The following is a 25,817-nucleotide window of genomic DNA, read 5'->3' on the forward strand; positions in this document are numbered from 1 at the left end:
TTCTCACCCCCTCCCCAAAGGTTGCTGATCTCTAACTTTATTTAAAAGGCAGTTTCAACACTCTTGTCCACAAATTATTGACAGCCCTCTTCTCCCCTCAAATGGCAATGCCTCTTCAGTTAACCAGGTACCCCCTGATGGACTGGGCTGGGCAAATAACAAACCACTGACCTGGCAAGGAATAAAACTCCTCTTTTCCTCTCCTCATCACTGAATATCAGCACGATGCTGCTCAGTGTTTAAACTTCATTCCCTATCAGTGTGAAAATGGACAGCAGCTCCTGCTACAGGCATACAAGAGAGATTTATAGATACAGCTTGTTACTGGCCCCTGACTGAGACCAAATACAGAAATGAGGGGTTTGAGGCCACTAGATCTCAACCCCTGGTTTCATGGGGTGCTGTGAACAATGTGAATGGCAGAAAAGGAGAAAAAAATTGAATTAATAGTATTTTCCTCTAAAAGTGATCATAGGCCAGATCAGTTCCTGAGGGTAAGGAGTCATATATTCTTTTTGATAAACCCCATCTGAGGTTACTGTTTCCAAATGCAGGCCTTAACAATGATTTAACTCAGATGTAGGAAAAAAAAAAAAATAAAATTGTACAGCTACCTATCCATCTCTGTTGGGGAAAATCCTCAGTTAAAGTCTCAAGCAGCGGAGATCATGTGTCTTTCACAGCTTGAAATCCTGGCAAAAAGGAACTTGAGGAATTTCAGCTATTCCACATGACACTGGGCTTGCCTTGCTACTTCCTTCTGAGCAATCTGCCCCTCCAAAGGAAAAGCTGAAGCAGTGTGGCAATGGTGAATTTTGGTGCTGCAGGGCTGGCTTTGCCCCTGGGAGCTGCTCCTTATTTTGGGGGCAATGCTCCTTGTTTTGGGGGCAATGCCAGCTGTCCCAGCCACTGTTGCCATCAAGCAGGACAATGTGCAGCCTGCAGCAGGGAAAGTGTTGCCTCACACTGTTGTTTTCCCTGGGAGAACACCACGACCAGGATACTCCTTCCTGCTCTCCACAGATATATCTGCCTCCAAAAGGAAAAGTGGCCATTCTGGTTCAAATCCAAGAGGTTTGGCCTGCAACATAAACAGAAAATGTCTCACAGCTTGAAGCACTTCACTTGGCTGCTCCCCCCAGCCCCCTCCCACCCTCACCAGAGACCTGACAGGCTTTGGGTGCAGCCAGAGGTGAGGGAGGTCCCTGGTGCAGTGCCAGTGGCCATTTTCTCCGGGAAAATTCAGGAATTCACCTGCCTTGATCTGCCAGTACAAAGTAGCAGGAGAGGAAGGAATTGGCAGGAGGAGGGAAGGAAAAGCAAACCAGACCTGGGACTGATGACAGGGAGCAGCCAGGGCAAAGAGGGAGGGAAGAATCTGCCAAAAACTGTGGAGGAGCCATACACAGCATCATCCTCTGCCTAAGTGACAGGCATCTCCCCCAGCAGGGCTGCAGACAACCCTCTCTGGAGTTATTTTCCCAGCAAAAATTACTTTAGGCAGTTTAAACTAGAAGTGTTTCCATCCACGTTCCCCTTATGCCAGAAACATCCCTTCATGAACATGAACACTCCTGCTCCTCTTGCCCCTGTCACTGCCCAGCTGGTCCCAGAAACAAAGAAATAGCTCAAGAATTTGGCAAACTTGGGCTGAATCTGAAAAATCTGAAAAACTTATTCTACTTCTAGAGATCTGAGGGTGATGTGCAGACCTCAGGTGTGGCTGAGCCCTCAGAGCTGTCCTGTTTGGGGATTTTGGCTCTGAGGGAGAGCTCCCTGCACTGCTGGCTGGCACCTGGCAATCAGGGCCATTTCTGTGCCATGGGATGAGCTGGCCTCTGAAGAGCCTCACTCACCTTTCCCATCAGTGCCCATGCTGTCCACCCTTTTATCAGCTTACAAAATCAAGAAAATCCTGTTAGTTGGAACAACAGCTTTTCCCCATTTTCTTGAAGGTTTTCTTTGCCTTTATGGGAAGATTTTCTATTGCCAGTCCCACCTTCAGGGTGAATGGATACATATATTTTGCCAAGGTGTAAACTAGAGCACCCAGAGCTGCTGGGGTTTTATGGAGCTCTTTACCCAGCACCAAACAATTTGTCTTACATGTGTCTGTTGCCAAGCCTGAGCAGCTCCTTGTGTGTAGGAAGAGGCCTGGGTAGATATAAAGCAGCATAAAAATGAGCTCTTAGAAAGAATGAGACACTTGACCCTGCTGGAGAACTGTTTCAAGGATCCTGATGCTGGAAAAGCTGCATCCTCTGTCCCTTCCCTCCCCTTCTCCCCTCCAAAGACTCAGAAACATTTTTTAGCCTTCTGTTTTTCAATGGAAGACAGATGTCCAAAAACATGTGTTCAGGTGTAACGTGACTGAAGCTCATATGGAGAAGCTTTCACTGGACATTTAAGGACGTTTGGTGTCCCCCTGCAGCCAGAGAAGGCTCCTCTGGAAGGTGAAGGGAAACATGATCCATCCTGGGTGCTCTGGGGCTCAGAGCTCACCCAGCATTAATGATGCTTTTCCCAGATCTCCAAGGACATGCAGGACTAGATGTGGAGCTATTCACTCATTCTCATCAGCAAAGGGCAGAAAGAGTTTTCATGTATTTTTTTCCCCACTAGCTCCTCTGTTGCACCTAAGCCAAATGAATTCCTGTGTGATCCAATATTCTCAACTGATTTTGAAACCACCACTTCAATGGTGCTTTTAATGATGCTCCTTCAGTCACAGGAGGTTCTTTGTTTTTCCAGAAATGCCATCTGCCTTCATCCTGCTACATTCACCTGTTGATATGTAGAATACTGAATTAAGGACTTTTCTTCCTTTTATTCAGTAATAGAAACAAAAAGCTCCTAATTAGGACTAGATTTGAACAGTAACTAGGCCTTATTTTTCTCTGTGTTCCAGAGCCTCCCTGATGCCCTTTTTCAAGAGTGGTATCAACCTCTAGGAGCAATTTCAATTAAATTGCTTAATTCATCAAGACACATGGTTACATACTGATCTCTTCTGCAGATTCAGCTCAAGTTGGGCTATTTCTTTGTCTCTGGGCCCAGTTTGCCAGTGACAGGATCAAGAGGTGCATGCAGTCCTGCTGAGATCAGCATGTCCATGAAATGAAGAGCTGACTTCAGTCCTTCCCTGAACCACCACTGGGGCAGAACTGCCATGACCATCCTATCCATCAGAGCAAACACCCTCTGCTCCTTCAAACAATGATCATCCAAAGCAGGCCTTCAGCTGGAAGAAAGAGGAAAATTTAGCAGTAAAAATACTCCCTCTTTTAGAAAGGTCAAATGCACAGAAAAGACATTTTTGAAGGAATGTCAGATGACCCCCAGAGCCTCTGACAGGCAATTTTCCTGTCCCTGCACTGTTTGGAGTTTTAATTGCCTCTTTGGGGAGGTGCTAGAAGCTGCCTGAGAGTGCAGTCGCAATGCAGCAATTTGACTTCTTCAAATATGGGAGCAATTAGCAAAAAGTGATATGGTGAATGGTAGCATGAGCACTGGACTCTGGACAGCATTCAGACAAGAAATCTAAACCAGAGCAGAGTGGGGCAGACAGAAATCCAAACAAGCTTTCACAGAAATAAAATGCATTGGCTACACTTAGATAATGAGAGCCCAGCACGAGGAGATGGAATCCAAAGTCACCATCACATTCCTAAAACTCGCTGACTGAGTGGGCTGCAGCAGAGAGTGCAAGTTCACTAAAACAGTTTGTGAGAAAAAAAATATCCAAAATGTTTAGTAGAAATAGCTTTAAAGACTTCTGGGAGAATTAAGTGAACCCAGATTGGACAATGAGCACACCAGTTCATAGAGGAGAGGGGAAACAAATCTGTACTCTAGGCATTGGTAAAGATTTGTGTGTACCCACAGGAGCTAATTTCCTAGATAATTTTTGTTATATTATCCATACAGCATTCTTTTTAGTAACCTGCAGGATGCCACAAAGCATTAATGGTAGGTCTAAGACATCAGCTAGTGAGCAGCTCCTGTCCTAGGAACAGAAACTCCCCAAGACATTAAACCCTTCTCATTTCAAACAACTACAAGCAGTATTTGTCCTAAATCATGTCTCCCCAGTCCAGCTATGTTTGCTTTAACAACTGGAAGTGAATCATTTGCAGCCAGGATGACAGTGTGTCCTGGTCATCACCCTTCAAACAGGTTTTGCTGTGTCAGTGAGGTCCCCATCCTCTCCAGCACCTGAACGTGGTGCCCAGCAGGGTCCACCCTGTCTGTGGCTGTGCCCCAGTGAGGACTGGGCTGCCCCACTGCTGAGAAAGGAAAGAAAGAGGATTGAAAATCGGGCAGGAGCAAAAAAGGGAGGACGGCTGATAGAATGAAGAAGAAGGTAAACACGGTAGCTGGAAAAGCAGGAAATGTACAAGTAGCTGATCAATGAAATAGCCAGAAATAATTAATCACTAAGCAAAACCAGAGGGCAATGAAATTAAATGGTTAATTATGCACAGGAGCAAACAGCAAATTAATTAAATGTGCATGGATCTACCAGGTGCTCTGATTATTTAAGGCAAAACATGGTTAGTGAAACTATTCATTCTCTGGTATTTCAGTTATTCATGGTATCTGTGGCCATGGGGATTAGAGCCTGTTTAAATGCAAGGTCCAGCCATGTACATCTAAAAATCATTTATCTTGATACTGCCAGTGAGATGAACAGGACAGTGATGGAAAGTAGTAGGGACACAGCTGCTCTGAATAAAATGCCTTAAAAGAAGATGCTGTAACAAGAAAATATATAATGTGCTGCTTTACTTTTATTTTCTTTTTAAAATTCTTTGACTGATCAGTTTGAGTTGTTACAGCTGAGAATAGAAGTTGGAATTGTTTGGCTCCTGCTGCCCAGACTATGGAAACTCTACTGTGTCTGAAGCAAGGTAATTCAAATAGATACAATTACTTATTCTCTGGTTAACTTTAAACTGCTGGAGGAAGCCAGGATTTTTGAAAATGAATGATTAACAAACTATTACAATAATGTCTAACGATTGAAAAAAAATAATCTCCTGCTAACCTGTTGATTAGAGTCTTGATAAACCCATTGTACTGTCTGAAATAATTCTGGGTTACTTTGTAACTCCACTTCTCAAGTATGGCAATGTCCTCCTACAGTCTGGTCTGCTAGTATTGCCTGCTTTCCCCCCACCCCCGTGGGGGTTTCCTATTTATTTTTGGAATTGTCGTTCTGTAAATATTTTCTAATTTCCTCTCTGTTAAGTAGATTTTGATCTCAGATGTGATTGTGTTAAATTGAAGTCATTCCTTTTCTCTCATCAAGTGTTCCTGATGAACACAATCGGCCCATGTGATCATTCCTGGGAATATTTATATGTGGTATGAAAAATTTTCTTGCATGAATAGCCAGAACACACACTGAATGCTTTGAGGACTCAGCCAGGAGTTCCTTACAGCATTTAAAAGTGGTTTTCTGAGCTGGGAGGTCATGGGTAGCGTTGTCTGTATTTGGAAAGTAATAGAAAATGTAGCAATGCCTGTACCTCACCTAATACTTCACAGCTCTACAGGACACATTTATTGTCTCAAATGTGTAGAGCTATTCCAGAATAAGGACTTAAATAAACCACAGGTGTGAAAAAATTCCAACTGGCAACTTCAAGCTAAACACCACGAAGCATAAAAAGGCACTTGTCAGAGGTGGAAGGAGCAGTTTGATTAAATCATCGCTTCAGCCCAGACATGTTGGGCCTAATTCTGCCCTCCCACCAGCTGACTCACATGGAGCGTGGGCAGTGGCACTGCTGCAAGACTGGAGTGGTGGCACTTGGACTCTGGAGCTCTCATTATGCCTGTCTGACACCACGGAGCTGAAATGTGCAGCTGAACAGATTTATGGTGCTGCGCCCGTCGGAGGTGAAGGACTGCTCCTACTCATGCTCTGGGAGCACTAAACAGGCAGGGAGAATTTTAGTAGCCAACTTTGCCCAGTGTTGGAAGCAACAAAACCTGCCTGAGCTGCTGGTGAGGCAGGCAAGAGATGGATCTTCCTTTAACTGTGTTTTCCTTGCTGCCAGTTGCCAGGGAGGAGCCAGCGTGGCACCTTTGCGAAGTGCTGCAGTGGAAAGCCCTGCTGCCATCACGGCCCCATCCTCTGCTCCCTGTCACTTTGGCATGTATCCTCACCTGGAATCCCCTCCTGGCAAGAGTCTCTCCAAGCTTGCAGTAGGGCAGGACCAGCAATTGCACAGCAAGCACCTCCTGCCTGCATCTCCCCCTCCTGGTTTGACTTTTAGGGAAGAGAAGGTATGGCAGCTGCCTTAGGCATGCCAGGCACAGTGCCTCCAGTGAGTGGGCTGGAGAGCTGAATCCTCCTCAGAAGCACCTTTTAAAGACCATGGCAAAGGGGGGTGAGCAGAGCCCCAGCCCTTTCCAGCCTCAGCACAGCAGTGGCCAGCTGGAGAATATGGGTGCTGCATTGCTGCCACATGAGCAGGGAATGTTGGAAAAGAGGGATTTCTTTTTAAAGTGTGAAATGCACCAGTGCATAAGTGTTAACTTATTTGAAAAACAGCAGCATGGATAGTTAGGATTACATTGCTTTGAGTACCACTGAGGAAAGTGTTTGCCATTTTTCTGTGTTAGTGAAAGCCACACGATCCACTTTATTCTTATGTTCATATTATTGCAGTTACAAGAGACAATTTGCAAATGCCTGGCTGCTTCATAAAAGCTAAAGTACTTGGATTCACAGCAGGTACTAATTTTGTGTGCATCTGCTGAGCTGTGCATGGCATCAACCTGTTTTTAATTACACCTGCATGTCAGGCTCAAAATGCATCTGTGAACAGGAAAGATGAAAGGTAGGCAGAACAGGATGTCATGTATTTCCCATCACCTTTCACTGGCTGGCTGCCCACAGAAGTAAGAGGAAATTCCCTTCTTTCATGGTGAAAATGTAAAGATTTACTAAGCTTTGCACTGCCAACAGCAAGGTGTAATCACTCCTTTAAGGAAGCATGCATGTGTTAACAGGGGTGAGCAGGGGAGCTCCAAATAGCTTTCCACACTTTCCCTACCACTGATCTGTAAAGGGCAATAAGTAGCTCCTGCTTTGTTATATTTTATTTGCATTGAAATGTGTAAGTTGGTTGACTTAATATCCCAACTTCATTGTGAAATAAAATATGTGAAAGCAGGAGTGACCAGGGCTTTTCAATGGATGTAGTAGCAAAGACAAAAGTAAAACAACACTTCTCTCTTCTGTTATTTCACCTAAGTATAGAAAAAAAATGTTTATATGCGTTTTTACAAATAAAGTAATTCCAACTGCAGCTAGGGATGGCCATGACTCTTGAAACACTGGACAAGGTGATCAAAAAACTGCGAGACAGTCAGAAGAAATGTTTTCCATGAAGCAATTCCCTCTGAATGAAGAATACTAAGCCATTTGTGACTGCACCTTCAAGCCATTCTTTTAATTTATTCCTGTCATTTGGAATTGGTCCTTTTTCTAATTGCATTAAAAACTGTGCACTTTAAGGGCTGTGGTGTGTGCCAAGAATGTGTATGTGGAGTCAGTGCACACAACACAGGAACAGGGAAAGAACAATTGCATTTTTATTCTGGAATCCAGTCAGACTTTGAAAGCTACCTCAACTACTTTGCTTCAAAAAACAGCAATGAAAATTAGCACAAGTTTAAAAGATAAAGAAGTTACTCACAAGCCCCTTCTATTTTAACATAAGTGCAAGTTGTTGAAACTTTTTGATCCTATTGCTTATTCCTACAGTATTTCTTGGCAATTTGGGGTTCTCAGTAGAACCTCTGTGAATTAAGCAGTGATAAAAAGCACCCAGATCAGTCCATCTGGAGGGCTGAGGCTGGATTTTGTGTGCAGGTAACTTTGAGTCATGGTTTGGTAACCAGGTCTGGGCTCTGCATAGTCCAGGTTGATGCAGGAGGGGATCCTGCAGGGTGGTCACCCCTCTGGCAGCCCCAGGGGCTGGGAGACTCCCTGGTGTCTGCCAGAGTTAGAGGAGAAGAGGGGATCAGGGCCAATCCATCTCACTGCTTAATTTCTGTGTCCAAGTTTTAATGAGTGTAGTCAGAGGCCTTGGAGACAGGAGACCTGAATTCCAGCTTTCCTCAGTCAGGCACTGATCCAGTAGAAGCTGTGGTTGTAACTGCCCTGGCACCATCTTTGCTCTCCTGGAGTGTGATATGAAAAACAAAACAAAACAAAACAAAACAGCTTTTTCGGTAGAGAGAAGGGCATTTCAGTATTTTCCAAACTGGAGGTGAGAGAAAGCAAAATAAACCAGAAATGAGGTTGAAGATCCAAAGACTCCAGAAGGCTTCTGCTCCAATTGTTTCCCTCCTTTGTAGCCCCATGATCCAAATATTCCCTGGATTTTTTGCATGCCTTTTCAATTTATGCCACCAGCTGTAATTTCAGTTTCACGGTAACCAGGCAAAATCTCGCCATTTTCAGCAGGGCCCTGCCAAGTTCTGCTCTTTATGAGCCCTAAAGTTCACAGAGGTGGTGCCTTTACCTCCTTCCATTGCTGCTGCAGATGTATTTGTTTTTGAAGGGTAAAAGCTCATTGCTGGTTTTAAAGTTGTATCCTATTAACTTATTTCATCTGTCAGTGGATGTAAATCTTACATAACACAACACTTTTTTTTTTTTCCTTTAGTGAAACCACAGTTTAATACAACACTTTCTTTGTTACCTGAATACACTTTTCTTTTTGTGCACTTTTGTTCAGGCTGCAGGAATCCAGACAAACAAGTGTTAATTCCCCATGATGTTTTCCAGCTGACAGGCCTAATTGATTTGATTTCCACTGTTTTCACAAGTGACCCCCCTCAACCCGTCATCACCACTTCTTTTGATACCTGAGCTTTACTTTCTACTCTCACATTCCACTTCAACAACTAATAAAGAGCTTATTAGGGAGGAAGAAACTCATTATTTGTTTTCTAAACTCTGCTCCATGCACAGCAGATTCAGTGGGTTACAGCCCTGTATTATTAATCAATACAGAACATTTGCTTCTATTAGGTTACCAGCATCTTTTATCATCAGGCTGAGTGTAGGAACCTGTTTCTTTGTGTTCTGCTACCCACGCTCCAGCTAGACTAGACAGAGATAAAAGACAGCTGAGTAATATTTTCCTGAGATCCCTGATGATGCACACAGATGGCCTGTAACAAATGAAATATGCAAGGTGACGGCTGCAGCTCTCCCCACTCCAAGTTCAACATTTACGGCTTAGAGAGTGTTTCAGTCCTTACACCACAGCTTCATGGCAGAGAGAGATTTATTTTCTTATCTGTAACAGGGTTTGTGAGTTTTTGCCTACCATGGCCATTAATGGTTGCAGTAGGAAGTAGCCAAGTGCTCTCACTGTACTTCTTGCCTTATTAAAAAACAGCTGGGAAAAAAATGTATTGAAAAGAGCAAGGCAGCCATGTGGAGCTTGAGAAATCTAAAGGGAAGCACTGGAGAAGTTTGTTATCTACATGGAATGAAATACAAGGCTCAAGAATCCCATTAAGGGATGTAGCATATGTAAAAGCAAACAAACAATATCAAACACATATTAAGTCAAGTGAAAGATTACATGCTGGTAATACAGGAAAAAAAAAAGCTCTTTGCAATAAAGTAAACACATATCTGTTTACAGTGCCTGAAAGAAACAATTATTTTCTTTTCTGGCCTATTACTGTTTCTTCTCTGTGACTGCCTTATCAGATCACAGTCCAGCTGGTGGCTGTGTCCATCAAATTCAATTTTGCTAATGTATTAAATAATCTGACCATAATGCCTGACTGTGGATCATAGTCTGGTGAGCAGGAATTCATCCAATTTGAACTGAGCACAGTTTTAAACACGTAGCTCCTAACCTTCCTAACCCCTGGAGTCTCAGCTTAGTGGAAGATCATCTTAAAGCAATTCAAATATCTTCTGCAAGACTTTAGAGTAAAAAAGTGACTTAGCTGTGTTGAACTGCAGAACAGCACTGATACAGCAGATATTCCTTGACTGCTTAAGCAGCCTGGACTCCAGAAACCTGGGAGCAGCTCACCACCTTCCCAATGTTCATGTCCTCAGGGGCAGAAGCACACAGATGGGGGAAGAAACCCCAAACTCCAAACTGAGCTGCTGCATGGGAACTGTGAACTGTGCCCCTCTCAGGAAAGGTTTTTTTGTGTGTTTCTCCCCTGGGGAAGGGGTGGCCTACAGACACTATGTGGCTGTGCAGAAAAGTGCACTGCTATGGACACACCCCACTCCCAAGGAAAGCAGAGCACCTTCTTCCAACCCAGAGAGAGAAGAGGACAGTGGACAGCTCCAGCCACAAGAGGTGGCAGGTAGCCAGGGAATATGGGACTGGAGAACTCCACAACCCTGAGCCAGAATGGGACCCAACCCCACTGGCTGTGGTGCCAGAACAAAGGACTGCTGCCCCATTAGGAGCTGTGGGAGGAAGGGGTGAAAACTGTGAGAAGATACTGTAGGAATCAAGTAGGACTATAAGTTATGACACACAGATGCTGAACAGAGCAGATCTGGTGGCTCTGAGCGACTGCTGAACGGTACTTGACCCTCACACCATACGTGTCATGCCTTCAGTCTGATGGCAAGGAATCCCACTTAAAGTTTCCAGATTTGTCTTTTCTGTCTGCACTGAAGAATTTACACAGGTGTGTATCAATTTTGCAGCTTCAACCAATTATAGTGACAGTTTTTAAACAAATCAATACATTATGTATGCATATAAAATAGACTGTATTTCTATATATAAACCTAAGCCATTTCCTGTCTATATGGAAAGTATGGGTATTGTCTGCTGTGTGAAAAAAGAAAAAAAAAGGATATGCTTCATTTTTCCATTTATCGTCCAGAACATACCCTCATATCAAACGGTTTCTGATTGAAAACAGCCTCTTAATGCATTACAAGTAAAAATAACCTATTATTGTGTAATATATGATATACCCTTTCCTCTTTTAGGCAAAGCAGTGCCTGCAAATATGTCTAGACAGAGTGATGGAAAAGCACAAATTGGCCTCTAACTGTTGCCACCCACTTATCAGACAAACCTGGAAAAAAAATTTAAGATATTACAGTCTCAGTCGTTGCACGACACCCATAAGGCTGAAAGTCTCTCTGAGGCTTCATGGCTTAGTGCAAAGCAGAAGTGTCAGAAACTTTGTGAACAGGAGCATGACTAACTTGCCTTCATGGCCTGATGAGAATTGCCAAGTGACTGAAGTAGGCCAGGGTGTCCTGTGAGCAGTGGAATATCCCTTGTATGGACAGTGTTAAAAGTCTTCTTCCCATGCTGCTGATGAATCAGTCACCTGCTGACACTGCAGACACGATCAGAATTCAGAATCCATTTGCCACATTTTGGAGGAAAGCTTTTAAGTCCTGACCTAATCCTTCTGCCCTGCACCTGATCATTTTTTAAAAGCAGCTTTTTAACTCTCTTGAGTTTATGTCTGGTAATAAAGTTGTCTTGGACAAGGTTCTCTTTGTAAAAAGATCACTTTCCTCCTCTGGCACACCTCCCTGCTACCTTGTCGTGGCAGGAAATCAACATCGTTTGTACTTGTACTGAGGAGTCTCAGGATGCAGTGAACATTGTGGATAACTGCCTTTGGGTTTAGCTGTTCTTCTCTTCTCCTCCTCACCTTTAGAAAAGAATGACAGGGTAACAATGCTAATGGGAAGAAAGAACTGCAGAAGGACAAGAGAAATCAATAGTTCAAGAGTTTTTATCTGATGCCACTTGTTTCCCACTTGCAAAATACTTTGTGTCTGTTATTCAGAAAGTGTTATTCTTCCCCATGGTGAAAAGAGAAATGGTGAATCAACAAATTTTTGTGATTTTTGTACAAAGGGTGTGCTGGATGATGTTTACACAGTTTGCAAGCACTTGCATGTTCTCATCTGTGTATGTATAAAGTGTTGGTGTGTAGGGAAAGTGATTGACTCTGGTTCCAGAGAAATTACAGAAGCCTTGTCACATTTTCATGTTTGAAAACACCATGATGATGAAAGCCAGGCATGGGTTGGGATGTACAAGCCCTTTGTAGGAGCTGGGTACTGGAATTACACACTGTCACCTGCTTTAGGCCCTTTTCTTTAGTGTTTTGGCTTCTTCATCTCCACCTCCACAATTGTAGAATTCCACAAGGTAAGGGGCTAATGTGGATGTCTCCAACACTGAGGGAGAATCCAAGCTTGACAGGGCATTTGTCTGGGTGGAAGAAAAACCAAATAACTTTGTGGTCACCTATAATCTCTGAGTCAGCACTGAAGGAAAGGCTCTCCTATACACACATGTGCACACTCCCCCTATACCATATACAGGCACACATATACACAGCTGAGATGTAATCTCAAAAGCACCTTTTTTCCCTTTAATTTTGTAAAGCCAGTATAAGGTTTCTCCTAATGGCACAAACAAGGAAAATGGCACACACAGAACTACCATCTTCACACAGGCAAGCAAAATGCTGATGGACTTTGCAAACATCACAACACTTTTGACACAGATGTCCCCGTAAATTGAGCCAAGCTGTTCACTATGCACCAGAAATGGTCTTGTGTTTGAGCTTCAAATTCACCTATTTGTGTAAGTGAGATTGCAGCTGCAGCTTTGCTGCAGGGACAGGCAGAAACTCAACCCAGGCAGTAATCTGCAAGACAAACATCAGGAGGAAGCACTTTCCAGTTGAGCTTTGAAGTTGCAGCTTTTCTACCAATGTGCTTTGGATTTGCTTCGCTATTTTTAAACCAGAGGAGATGTCCAAGCCTCTGCCCAGCCCTCCCCTTATGTTTGGTGCACTTATCGAGGTTGGCATCCTGTCTGAGGCAGCAGATCAGTCAGGAAGTTAACCAGGAGTCCAGATGCTGCTCTTGGAAAGGCTCATGCCAGAGCCAGGCTTCCACGCGTTTCAGCTGCCAAATTCCCTCCACACAAATGTCCACAGTTCCTGGCTCTCACACTGGGGTTGTTAGAGGAAAAGCCTAGAGAAGAATGTTTTCTACTCTACAATTAATGGGGAGGAGCAGTGCCAGGGGAGCAATACTGCTGACATAGGCTGGCATGCCTTGCATTGCAAGTTACTGTTCTCCAGCCAGAGAAAGCTCTTGTTTGTCCGTGAAGATTTGTGCACGGGACAGGACAGGCAGCACACTCCAGGCTCTGCCCTGAGGAAGGGAATCAGGCTGGGCTGCCTTCCCCTTACAGGTTGCACTGGGATATAAGTGCCTACACACATTTGTATGTTAGCTAAACATTGCAGTCCCTATCTCCCCACACCATCCTAGAAGAGACACCAATTTTTCAATAGCTGCTTACACTGTAGACCGTGGCTTCTATTGCAGCTATGACTTTGTTTTCCTTGAGGCTCCTGAAATCCCAATCCCATGGAAAACCAGGACTGTACCTCAGGCTCTGTATAACAGAAAACTTCACATGCTAGGAATGCTTTTTTTTCCTAAATGGGGCTTTGCTTAAGCAAACCTGTCTGTGATGCTCTCACTGACAGCTCTGTGGTGGGGAACACACCTGCCTTTTGCTGGAGGTCTGGCCCTGCAGGTTCTGAAAGGGCTTTTCTTCAGACACCCTGCTTGAAGACTGGGGCTGCTTTTGATGAGCACACACTACACTCCCTGCTCATAAAAAAACAACAATGAAAAGCCAAACCTGCAAACAGGTGTACATGGCGATTTCAAGTCGTGATTAATTATCATGCTTCAACTAATTTGTCCCCTAATTTTATACCACTGACGTGAAGGTTTCTGAGACTGCAGGATCTTTGAACACCATCAGAATGGGGCATCATTTCCTTGGACTAAACCTAAGAGTCAGTAGAGAGCACATGTGTACATGTCCCTCCTGGGAAAAGAAAGTGTGAGATTTCAAATCCACAGTCACATTAGCACTTTCCAGGATGTTAATGCTTTTAACATGCTGAACCCAGGAGTTTTTTTTCCTTCCAATTTTAGATTACTCATTGAAATCTCTATTGCAACTATGGACCATGAGTCCATAAAAGGTGATGTAGTGAACCCTTATAGATTCAGTTGTTGCCTGAGGCTTGGTTTTATTTCTCAGGTCTCTCTTGCATACCTCTGGGGTGTGTAGTTTGTTAGTTTTGAGCTAGGCTAGGGCTGAGTTTCAAATTACAGCTTAGAGATATCCAAACAAGTTGGAAAAAAAAATAGATTATTCAATCTAAAATGGATTCTTTTACCAGGAAGTGATAAAAACAACGTGACAATTGTAATCACAAAAGGAATTGCTTCCAAAAATTCTGAGCAGCTAAAAATACAGCAGAGAGGAGAAGGAGGAAGGATTTAGGACAAAAGCTGGAATTCAACCTTAAATATAACAAAGAGTATCTACATTTACTGTCATAAAGATCTTCTCATCAAAAGCATGTGCTAAAACTCCCAGTGCACACAGCAAACGCTGCACTATTTTAACTGGTCTATTTTGGGCCCACTTCATAAGGACCCACTGGTCACAGTGGCAGGAGTCACTTTTTGCTCATAGCTCCATTTGAAGACACAGTCACAAATGACAGTAAAGGCCAGGGTATTTCATCCAAGATTTTATCTTTTGTTTAGTGGCATTTTGGCTTCAGTTTCACTATGCTGTTGACAAAGACATTTGAACATTTTTATTGATTCCGAAATCTGAGCATTAAGACTCATCTTTATAGTTCACTTAAAAGTAAATGTTTCAAAATGTAAAACTCTTCATGCAGCTTTAAAACTTTATTGGCTGAAGACTGAGTGCTGTAAAATGATTTTTTCTTCAGTAATGGAAGTTCTATTTTACAGAAAACGGTAACCATTAACTCTGCTTGCTGAGAGCAAATGAACAAAATCAGACCTGCTCTATGAAAGAGGAGGATTTGGTCACCAAAATAAAAGTGCAAATTTTTCATATCCTCTGTTTTCTCAAGACCTGCTCATTCTTAACTCGTGGGTTTTACTACACAGTCATATGTTAACAGAGGAATCATTTTGCTCTCTTTAAATGCAGCTGGAATGAAAAGTGATACAGGCGGAAACAGGAATGAATGAAGGATAAGTTGGAAAATAGTTTTTTCCTCTTCTTCCCTGTAGTGCTTGCATACTACCTGGAAGGAACTCAGGAGGTTATCCATGGTAGCATCAGCTACATCCTTGTCCTTCCTGGCTGCTGTTTTTCTACTCTTAAAAGCATCCTGTCTGGATAACCCAGAATTTCTCTAGTCAATTCATTACGGGGCTTCATAATTTTACTATTACAAAGATTGTTTTTTTTTTTTTTCCCTTGGTGTCTAATAAGAATCTTCTCTATTCCAGCTGAAGCCCCTCCTTAGCTCTCTATCTCACCACAGGATCTGTGTTCTGCTATTTGTAGTAACCCTTCAGATATTAAAAACATTCTCAGCACTCACTCCTTTTTCTTTTTTCTTTACAGTAAGCAAATGCTGTTTGTCCAGTCCTTCCCCCACAGGTAATTTTTGTTGTACCTGAGGATGTTGCAACAATGCTCTGGATCCTCATCATCCTCAGCATCTTTCTTATGTGCTGTGACCAAACTGAACTAAATGGGGCTGGATTCATAGATAGACAAAATACCTATAGCCCCCAGAGCCCTGTGGCTCCTGAGGGTCTTTTCCAGCACTGGTACTGGGCACACCACAGTCCCCTGTAACCTGCATGTGGCACCTGCATGACCCCAGACATGCTCCAACAGCTTCTAGCACATCCTGGCATCCCTTCAAAGAGAACTAAAGGCCTCTTGCCTCCACTTTTTATAATGATGATGTTTTCAGTGAGAACTGGGCCCTGAATTAATCTTTGCTCCCCTTTTCACTCCCAGATCTCACAAGGATATGCCTTGTCACTTCTTGAGCTCTCCTTGTCTGCAGAACACAAAATTCTTCACACGAGAGAACAGCATGTGGGAAGCTTTGAGAATTCAGCAAGCTCTCCTCACATAAATCATCTAACATCTCTCTCAGTGTCCTTCAGCTGCTGGAGATGTAATTATCCCTGTCCTGCTTTGCTGCATGCTATTCCTGCAGCTTTCTTGAGAAATTTTCTGTACTTAACACCTATGGAGTAGCTACTTGGTCATCTGTGGCATCTTGGCCTCTGTTTCTAGACTTGATGGAATTGTTGAGAAAATGCTTATTGGCAGTGGATTCTTTTAACAGACTTGAACCCCATCACAAACAGTTTCAAAACTGCATGGGCACCATCAGACACGTGCAATCACTGGGAAAAGGGAAAACAGTTGTGCCCTGTCCCCCAATGACTGCTGTTCACATGTGTCTATTCTTTCTCCCTGGCTGTAAAGTTTGGCTGCAGGAATTGATTTGAAGGGCTGGGAGAGAGCTGGTTATGGCTGATGGAAGCCTTTGTGGGGCTAACAGGGTTGTGCTGTTCTGGGTGGATGCAGCTACAGAAAACTCAGGGTTCAGGACTTCAGGTTAGGGTGGGCTAGACACACATACAACTTCTCAGAGAGCAAGGAAGAGTAAATAAATGTCTTTGGACCATTGAGTAATAATTGAACTTGTGTGAATGTGGAACAAAGGCAGGGCAGACAGAGTCTGAGTCTGCTCAGACATGGGATGCTCCAGAATGCCTCTAAATCCTCACAGGGCTGGCATTTTTGTGGCTGTACCTACCACTGACTGTCAAATGGCCTGAGTTCAGCCCCTCTCTGGCATTCAGGCTGTGCCTCAGCATGGACGTGGCCTAAAAGCATCTTTCATTGATTCAGATATCCCTTAATTTTGTTCAGTCCTGGAGGTTAAATAACCAGGACGGTCAGAGCCCAGCTCATGATGTGCTGACTACACAAGTAGAGGTGTAGAACAGAGAGCCACAAGAGCACAGAGCTGGGACTGGATGGGTTGTCCAAGTACTTTTCCAACATGCTGGCAGGATTTTCCAGCTGTTGCTGGTGTTCACACAGATGAATTTAATGCTAGCTTAGAAATTTCTTCCAGAGCAGTACTCACACCCATGAAGTAGAGACGTATTTTGGGAGGGAATAAGACATTTGAGCAGTTCCTCCCTCTCTTTCCTTTGGGATCTGCTGCTTCCAGCTCACCCCAGCCCTCCCTCAGATGGCAGTCCCTGTTCCTGCTGTCCAAACCTACCGGGCATATCCCCCCAAAGTCCTAATGCTGCCATAGGAAGGGATGTCCAAGCCGATATTAGAATAAAAGAAAAAAGAACAGCCCTTCACCTTGCATTTAAACTCCCTAAAACAAGTGTTAAATAAGCTTGAAACTGCCTGTTGTGTGTGTGTCCGTCTGGGAACAGGGAGCTGGTGGGGCAGGTCTGACTGACACAGTGCACCTCCCTTCCTTGGCTGACCTGAGTCCCTCCCAAGGATCCCCCAGCACCCTCCCTGGCGGGATGGCATTCCCCCGCGAAGGAGTGATCGCATTACCCAGGCCCCTTGTGTAATTCTGGTTCCCAGCAATTGTTTTCTGGTGACCTTTTATTGTTAACAATTAGCGCCGGAGCTGGAGCACAACTAGTGTAAGCATATTTTACATCCTCCTCAAGCAAACAAAAAAGCTGGGTGGGCACGGTCCTGTTTCCTGGTTCACACCCATGACTCCTTTGTGTCTCAGATCTCCTCCCACCATGTGTCATAGTCAGCAAACCCACTCCCTTACCTTTTGGCTCTCAGATGGAGTGACGTCTTCGAGGGATGCGTAGGCATGCTCAGTGTATCCCATTATTTCCTTTCACATCCTATAAGAGCAGTGCCTCTCCCTAATACTCAGTCTTTCCTTATCCACAAGGCCAGAAATGTAAATCCCTATGCAACAGAGTGAAAAGAGTGAGTTTAAAGGATGGTTTCTATTTATTTAAATGTACAGGCTATAAACACCACCCTCCTACACTATGTTTTGAGTTCTTGCATGTATTTCCATACAGTAAATATCTTGAGAGTTTCCTCTGCTCGACCTCAGCGATATACACACATCCCTGGAGGCACAAACACATCAACAGTCTGCTAATCTTCACAAGTAATAACATAGATTTTTCTTCTCTCTTTTCACTTTATTAAACTACATTTAGGGAGAAAAGGCATAGTTGGCCACCTGCTCCAAACCAGTTGTGGTAGCCCAGGAATATGCCCAGTTCCTGAGCTGAGGACCCTTCCCAGATGTGCACTTTGCCAGTAAGTCCTTGTTTTTCATGTGGGGAAGAATGAAAGATGGGGAGGCAAAAGATCAGGGAAAGACAGTCCAATCTAATCTTGTTTCCTGCATTATGGTGTGTGCGTGTGAGGGGGTGTGCGCTGGGCGGAGGGGGGACACTACATTAATCAAACCGCGATTCTTTTAGGCTACAATAGGCAATTAAAAACAACAACTTGAATTTCTCCTGCAGTCTGTTGGCAGCTAGCACACAGCTCATTCTTTCTGCGGATAGCTTTACTTAGCAGGTCTGTGCCATGACTAATGAAGCCATCTCTCCGCTAGCGCTAATTCCAGACCTTTTGGGAAGGAGCCCGGCTGCATCCCTGCGTGGCCCTCCCCTCCTCGCAGCTCCTTATGGCCACCCTGCAGGTCCCTCCCACTGCCTGCTCTGTGCTCAGGAAAAGTGTGAGAAAATATTTCTCCCTCAAATCTGCTTTCAGGAGAGCGCTGCTTCCCAATGACATTTAAGGACAGATTTTTCTGGGGCACTTCTCATTTTATCCTAAACATTTGAAAGCCGCTTTCTTGGCAGTCCTCTTGTCTGCTCCTCGGTGGCATGTTATCTGATCTCTCCATAGCCACTGGCTGTGTTTCACCGGTAAAGTCATAGTTAAACTAAACATCAAACTGTCCAAGAACTGACTTCCTCGACAGCTCTGATTCAGGCTCCCAAAAATGCTCCGCACAGTGAATCATGCTTCCTTCTGGAAATGACAGAACTTCCTCATCATGGTGTTCTAACTTGCCCTCTCCCCGTCTCCGGTGCTATCAGGAAAGGATTGAATTGCATGCCACGTTTTTTCCGTGGTCGGCAGGGAGATGCATCCTTTTTGAAGGGGAAGAATTTCTATGAGTCAAAGGATGACAAGCTGAAAATTAGTACCAGCCGCAGAAATAAATGACAAACAACAACATAAAGCCCTGTAGAGGTGGCCAGTGGGTGTTTATTGGCTATTTGCCTTTCTGGCAACTTGAGTATCCTAATGATTGAGAGGTAAACTTGCTTTTCACCACTGAAAATAGGAGCAAAGTTGAACTGCTAGTATTAGCTCTCTGATTATCTTTCCTGTGCTCGGTTTGACAGGTCTTGTCTGCCTGCTTGTCAGGTAAGGTGCAGTGCAGGAAAGGTCCCAGAGTCCATCCCAGCTTTGAGGCTTTGGGGAGGGGAAGGATAAAGAACAGTGTTTTTTTGGGGCTTGTTCCAGTCAGACTCACACAGCAGACTGGTTCACAGGCATCGTGGTGACAGCAATTCAGAGAGTTTGATGCACAGGACTGTGAAACCAAAACAACAACCCCCTGCTTCACCCCCACCCCACACAAACCTCTATGATTGCTGAATAACACAGAGTTGGGGTAAATACCTGACCATATGGTAAATGATGACTTGCACTGGAAATCAAAATTTTAACAGCTCTTTTGGCTTTGTATACAAAATTTTAACTCCCCCAGAACCAGTGCAGGTGAAAGCCCAAGATGCACAGTCATTATTAGTTGCTAGGCTCTGGGCATTCCTGGGGTGAAATCCTGTTCCAAACCAAATCACTAGCAAAATCCCAAAGGAATAGATTTTCAACCTCATTTAGACTTAATATAATAGGAGAGGCTGGCCATTAAAAACTGGAGAGTGGTTGAATGAAAATATAGGGGCAATTACTGTGCTTTCCTTAGAACAAACTTACCTTCTTTCCCTAGCCATACTCCATAATCAGCAAAGCACTATGTACTTAATAGGGAAGAAGAGTAAATAATACCAAAATATGTAAATTTTCATGCATTTTAGGTAGATGAAAAGCATTTTTTAAGGCTAATTGAGGAACATTTATTGCCTTTGAGACCTAAGTTTATATTCCTGCCCTTTACATTGTCCCTGAGAAATGGTATTGTTTGCATATTGACATTTCATTATTTCAATGTGGTTCACACTCGCTGTTCATAGCAGATGAAATACATTAGAAAGAGGCATGAAGAAAAGAAACAAAATAAATGCTTAATGCATCTGAGCCAGTTTGGGGTTCCCTGTTGCACCAAGTAGGCTTAGAGCATACCTAAGGTAGAAGTCAGGGAATGTAGAAGGTGAAAAAACTCCTGAACCATCAAATTCAGTCACAGGTAGCACATTGAGTGCTTTTAATGAATGGGCCAAGTTCTACCTGAAAAAAAATCAACTTGTTGTTTTTTGAAAGGCTACCCCATGTCTTACTTGTCCAAGTTATCTTTTACTGATTTCTTCCACATGCTTCTTTGTGGCCAGAACAATCTTTGTGGTGTCTGTTTTAACTCAAAACCCACTAGTAACAACAATCCATTACTTAAATATAATGCTTCCAGGCAGCAGCTGATTCAATCACAGGAGTAAAAAATAGTTTAATAACAACTAACAGTCAGGTCCTTCAAATGCATGTATTAGACTAGGGTAGCACACAGGATAAAAGTGCCTGCTCATTCTTGACTCTGAAAACATGATCCCTTAGCAGACTGATCTGGAGCTGCAAGGCAGGGGATAGGTATTGAAACACAAGGACTGATCATGCTCAGCAGTTTTGCAATCAGATAGGACCTTGCCAGTTTGCTGACTCATTTCCTTTGGTCCCTGGGATGTAAAAATGAGAGGTCTCATCCCACTGCCACTGTACAGGGTATGCCTCACTGATGGACTCCAAACCAAAGCAATGTGAATCTAATGGGAAAATTCACACATCAAAAGTTTGTAGACTCATGGAAATGTAATTGAAACAACACTTAGAAAGAATATTTTGGGGTTTTTTAACTTCATTAGTTTGAAAACTGTAGTCTTAATGCAGAAAGGCTTATTTTAAACCACAAAGAGAGCTGAGGGAATTAGAAATTATCTATTTTCAGCAGCAATGTCTGTTGTATTTTTTTATTCATCTGTCTTTCAGATGAGAGTTTGAGCCCAGTTTTTGTGCAGCTGCTGGCAAACCTCCCCTTGACTGCAATGGAAGAGGCCGATTTTTCATGTTTGGAAGATGCTTCAGATGTCTTCTGTCATACAACAAGCACATGCAAAAAGAACTGTTCAAGTTGGATAGGCTGCAACACAAGACCAAGGTCTCATTCCCAAGAAAGGGAAGACTTGGTTTACAGGAGGGTATGAGGTTTCCACGGACAGGAGAAAATCACCAAGGGGGAAAAGCAGCAGATCTGTACCAGATCTTGTCTCTGCAAACCAGAGAACCTGAAGGCAACAGAGGTGGCCAGAAGAAGTTTTGGAGTTGGAGAAGTCAGGCTGGAGTGAGGAGTGGAGGACACACTCCCAGCATCAAAATGTCTCCCTATAGCTCTGATGGGTCATATAAAATCCTCTGTGTTTGGGTAATGCTTGGCTGGTTGTTGAACACACTGTACTTATCAATGGTGACATTTATGAATGTAACTGCACTCAGTGATTATGGATTTAGGGGGCTCTGCTCCCATCTCCTTTCATATCTGTGAATACCACAGTGAGTAGAAAAATACCATCAAATTCACAGAAAGGCTTTTCTCAAAGTGCTAGCCTGGAAAAGGAATAACACAGCTCCTCTGTAAATGGTGCAAGAAGCTGTGAGCTATCTTCTGAAAAACTGTCAAAATCAAAACTGCAAAACTTTCCCATCACTTCCAGTCCACAAGCTGGTCTCTCTTTTCCCCTACAGACCCACATGTGTATGAACACATAACCACAGTTATGAGCTCTCTTTCTAAATAACTCCTCCCCCTACTCGTCCCCTTTTCTTCTGCCCTGTCCACATGCACATGTTCTGACTCTCTGCTCTTCTGCTCATGGACAGACTGACTGCTCTTGCACACTCACAGGTGAAAAACAAAGTGAAAACCCAGGGCCAGCAGGGCTTCTCCATTCCCAGCCAGCTGCTGCCACCCAAGGAGATCCAGGGAGGAGATGCCAGCCCACAGCTCCTCCTGGCTATCAGGGTGCTGCTGACTCCTTGGCTGAGGACTCATCCACTGCAGCCCTGTGACTCCCCCAGCTCTGCAGGGCTGCAGCAGGTCACCACGTGCCTTCAGAGCTGTGACTGTGTGCTCCTGGTGACTCACCAAGAGGTCACCAAAGGAACCAGATCCTGAGCACTGAGAAACTCTGCCAGCCCTGTGCAAATGGGAGAAAAAGGAGGAAGGAAGTTCTGTTGTTGCATTTTTTTATGGTGATCAGTGCTGAGTCAAAGAAAGGGCTCCAGGATTAGAGCAGAGGGAAAGCTAAAATCATTAGAGAAATAGAACTTTAAAAGGAATAAGCCAGCTGGATAGGAGTGGGAGCCCAAAAGACACCATATTCTTCTCACTGTAGATGATGGTTGTGAGAAAAATCAGAGAAGGGAGTGAAAAGTGGGTGGTGATAGTCTTCACTGCTAGAGTATGACCTGCTTTTTTTCTCATCCTGGCCTCTCACTGATCCAACCAATTACACCCCGTGGGAAGACAGAGGGAGAAGGCAATGTTGGGCAGGTCCAGTTGAGTCTGCTCTCCTTAAGGAATGCCTCTGGAGCAACGAGGTTGATTTCTGCTCAGCCTTCTGTGAGCTGCCCTCAGTCACTTGCACTGACACGGAGCTGGTGGACACCACAAAGGCCCAAGGTGCTCACCAGGGTGCTCCCCAAGTTAAGCAGAGCTAAAGCTCAGACAGACTGCAAGCTTGGGTGAACTCTTAGCCCTTTGCCAAGGTAAAGTTGCCAGGTTTTACACACTAGAACTAAGGAAAAATAACTCCAGTATAACATGATTGCACTTCTAATAGTGTGTGCTAACTGCTTTGCTGGAGAAGTGAGCAGCTTTTCCAAAAGTGCCAGAGAATTACTGGCTGCATGGTTTTTCAGATAGGGTGCAGGACATGCTCCCATTATATAGGATGTTCACCAATTCCAGTAATACACCAAATATATGCCCAGAAGTTAGTTTTTGAGATATTTACATTTTAGGCAAGAATCCTTTCAAAATATTTCCTCAGGCAACCAGTAGCGTAGGGCTGAAGAGTTTATCTTGGTTAATTCTGACTGGTTTAAAAGGAAAAAGATTGTATGGATCAGCTCATTAGCAGCTGTAAACTGGCACTAGTTCAGCAACCTAAATAAACTTCTGAGTTCATAAACTGCCTGGAGAGAGTCAGGCCCTATTCTGCAACTATTTAATCCCATAATATGGCAAAGGTTTTAGCCCCACTGTACTGACAAGGACCAGTTTGGTTTGAGTGAAGAAATACTTGATGCTTTTCAAGTATTATTGTCAAGTTGCTGAAGTCCAAACACTGCTCGTGGTCCTCTGTATGTCAGTGCTTGACATCTATTAGAATGGATTTCTCAAGCTGATAGATGAGACTGATGTAGAAATGTTAATTTTTGTGTCTACACCTATTAAATAAATGTCCTCCTTCTGGGCAATGGCTTGCCCTGTGTACATTTTCTATGGATATTATTTTCCAAATCTATTAATATGGTGGAAACTATGTAGGATCTTTATTGCCAAATGCTTTGCTTAGACTGTGTTTCCTCCAGTTGACTGGGAAAGGAAAAGTGGGATACAGAGCTGCTAGTAAAACAATTTCCAGGATTGCCTGTTTTCCTTGCTTGTAAAAAGGTTCACTTCAATTTAATGTTAGTTACTAATGAATGCTCAGCATAGAGGACTAGTGCTTTGATTTATGCTTCCTTGTGATATACTTTTGGCAATTGTCCAAAATGCTTTTTTTCTTAGTGTCTCATTGATTAGCAAGGATTCAAATTGGTATAATAAGTAAATTGATATTGAGAAGTCAGAAATGCTGCACTTGCTGTGTCCAGTTTGTACATGCAAATTTGTATTCCTGAAATGCATCATCCTTTTGAAAGCCAGCCTTGCTAAGTCTGTATTTATGAATGTTAATTATAGAGGCAAAGCTCATGACTTTAGAGCCTGATGTGATTTTGGTGCTTTAAAAAGGAATTAAACCATTTAATTATTTTTTAAGAATGTAAAACAACCCTCCAAAATCTGCAGCACTTGTTATATACAGAATAAATTTTCTGAAAAATTGGCATAGCAAAGTTTGAATTAGTGTGATTAAAAAAAATAAAAATTAATAAAGACACACTTTAAGAACTTTTTTCCACCTCTATCAACGTGTGAGAACATGACTCATGCAATTCACTCAGAACTACCATATGGCTGTAACTCTTTCAAAAGTAATTCTTTCTTTTATTGGAAGGTGCCTCTTCCAAAAGAGTTAAATAATACTATATGCCAGAGATTGCCACAAAAACTTTCCTCTTTGCAAATAGTTGTTGCTACTATTATTGCCAATGCCAGCATAGCACAAGAAAAAATACCCTCTGTCACAATGATCCCTATTCAGAGTCCAGTGGAAACCTAAACTGCCCCAGGAGGATGCTGCCATTAGGGACCACATTCTCAAGAAGACAAAAATGGTGTGTTCTTTGGGAACTATGCAAAATGAAAAAGTTGTGGATACTTCATATACAGTCCCATATGTGCAGTGGAGGGGATGGCTGGCTGGGAAGATGCCTGAGTAGGCTGGAAAGGAGTTCTGAAATTAAAAGAAAAGACAGCACAACCTGAACAACACAAAAGTTACAGAGCACTGCTGCATGATGAGGCAACGAGGACTGGCCACAGAGCAGCCTGTGTTTGTAGATGCAGAAATAGGGTATGGACTCTTAAATGCCTGGACTTTTCATGGCTTTGTTTTTATTTTCAGTTTTCATGCTAACCGTGGCACATATAGAATTATTTTAACATACAACATAAGAATTTTTATTTGTCTGAATTATAAAGCACCATATGTGAATGCATCTGTTCTTCACTGTGTTATATTTATTATTTGTACTATGGTGGGGCCTCAAGTTTCCACCTCAGATCAGGGTTCCAACTTGCTAGGCAATGCACAAACACATAATGGGAAACACTCCCTGCCTTGAGAAAAACATATTCTAAATTGACAAAAACAGCTCAGGGTGGGAAAGAAAAACATCCAGAGCACCATTCCATGGCAGCTTAATCTCATCTAAACTGAAGCTGCCACGGTCCTGCACCTCCAATCCAGAACTCAAATTGCCCATTCAGCGGCTTAAACTGGCTCACAACTTAAGTAACTCCACTCCAGTAAGGAGAAGAGCAACACTGATCTGAAACTAGTCCCCTTTTTTCCTTGGTGAGGTTAGTTTAGCAGAGTTAGCTCCCTGAAGTTTTTCCCAGTGCTGGCACAAGGGAAGGGCCATGGCAAGACAGTGGAAGAGCACAAGCCATGCCCTAGGTTGGCATAAGCTGCTGTGGAAGCTCACAAAAAAGAAATAGGATACCTTGGACTGGAGAGGTCAGGCATAGAGTAAAAGCTCTGGACCTTGCCATCAAGTGGAGTTTGCTCAACTTTTTCCAGTCTGTCCAATTTCTCCCACTTCTTCTCTCCCTATGTGGGCATTTTTGCACACACACCACAACAATGGTCCAGAGGGTGAGAAGCAGCATAGGATGGTCAGCACTTCTGGATCTTCAGAGCAGAAGGCTCCTGGGGCTATGCTGAGTTCAGCAGGCCATGGTCAGGAGATGCTGTTTATGAACCCTTT

The 25,817-nt window shown here is 43.4% G+C and overlaps 1 long non-coding RNA gene across 1 annotated transcript in view; it reads right to left on the reverse strand.

Moving 5' to 3' along the window:
* Positions 1–7,586: 7,586 nt before the first annotated feature.
* LOC130257405 (uncharacterized) overlaps positions 7,587–25,817 on the reverse strand; it is a 114,734-nt gene continuing 96,503 nt past the window's right edge. The window contains exons 5-6 of the long non-coding RNA XR_008841323.1: positions 17,713–17,858; positions 7,587–8,199 (exon numbers count right to left, since the gene is read on the reverse strand). This is a non-coding gene — a long non-coding RNA (uncharacterized LOC130257405). The remainder of the gene's footprint in view (positions 8,200–17,712; positions 17,859–25,817) is intronic.

Source organism: Oenanthe melanoleuca, chromosome 1 (assembly GCF_029582105.1).
Source record: "Oenanthe melanoleuca isolate GR-GAL-2019-014 chromosome 1, OMel1.0, whole genome shotgun sequence".
Taxonomy (NCBI): Eukaryota; Metazoa; Chordata; class Aves; order Passeriformes; family Muscicapidae; genus Oenanthe; species Oenanthe melanoleuca.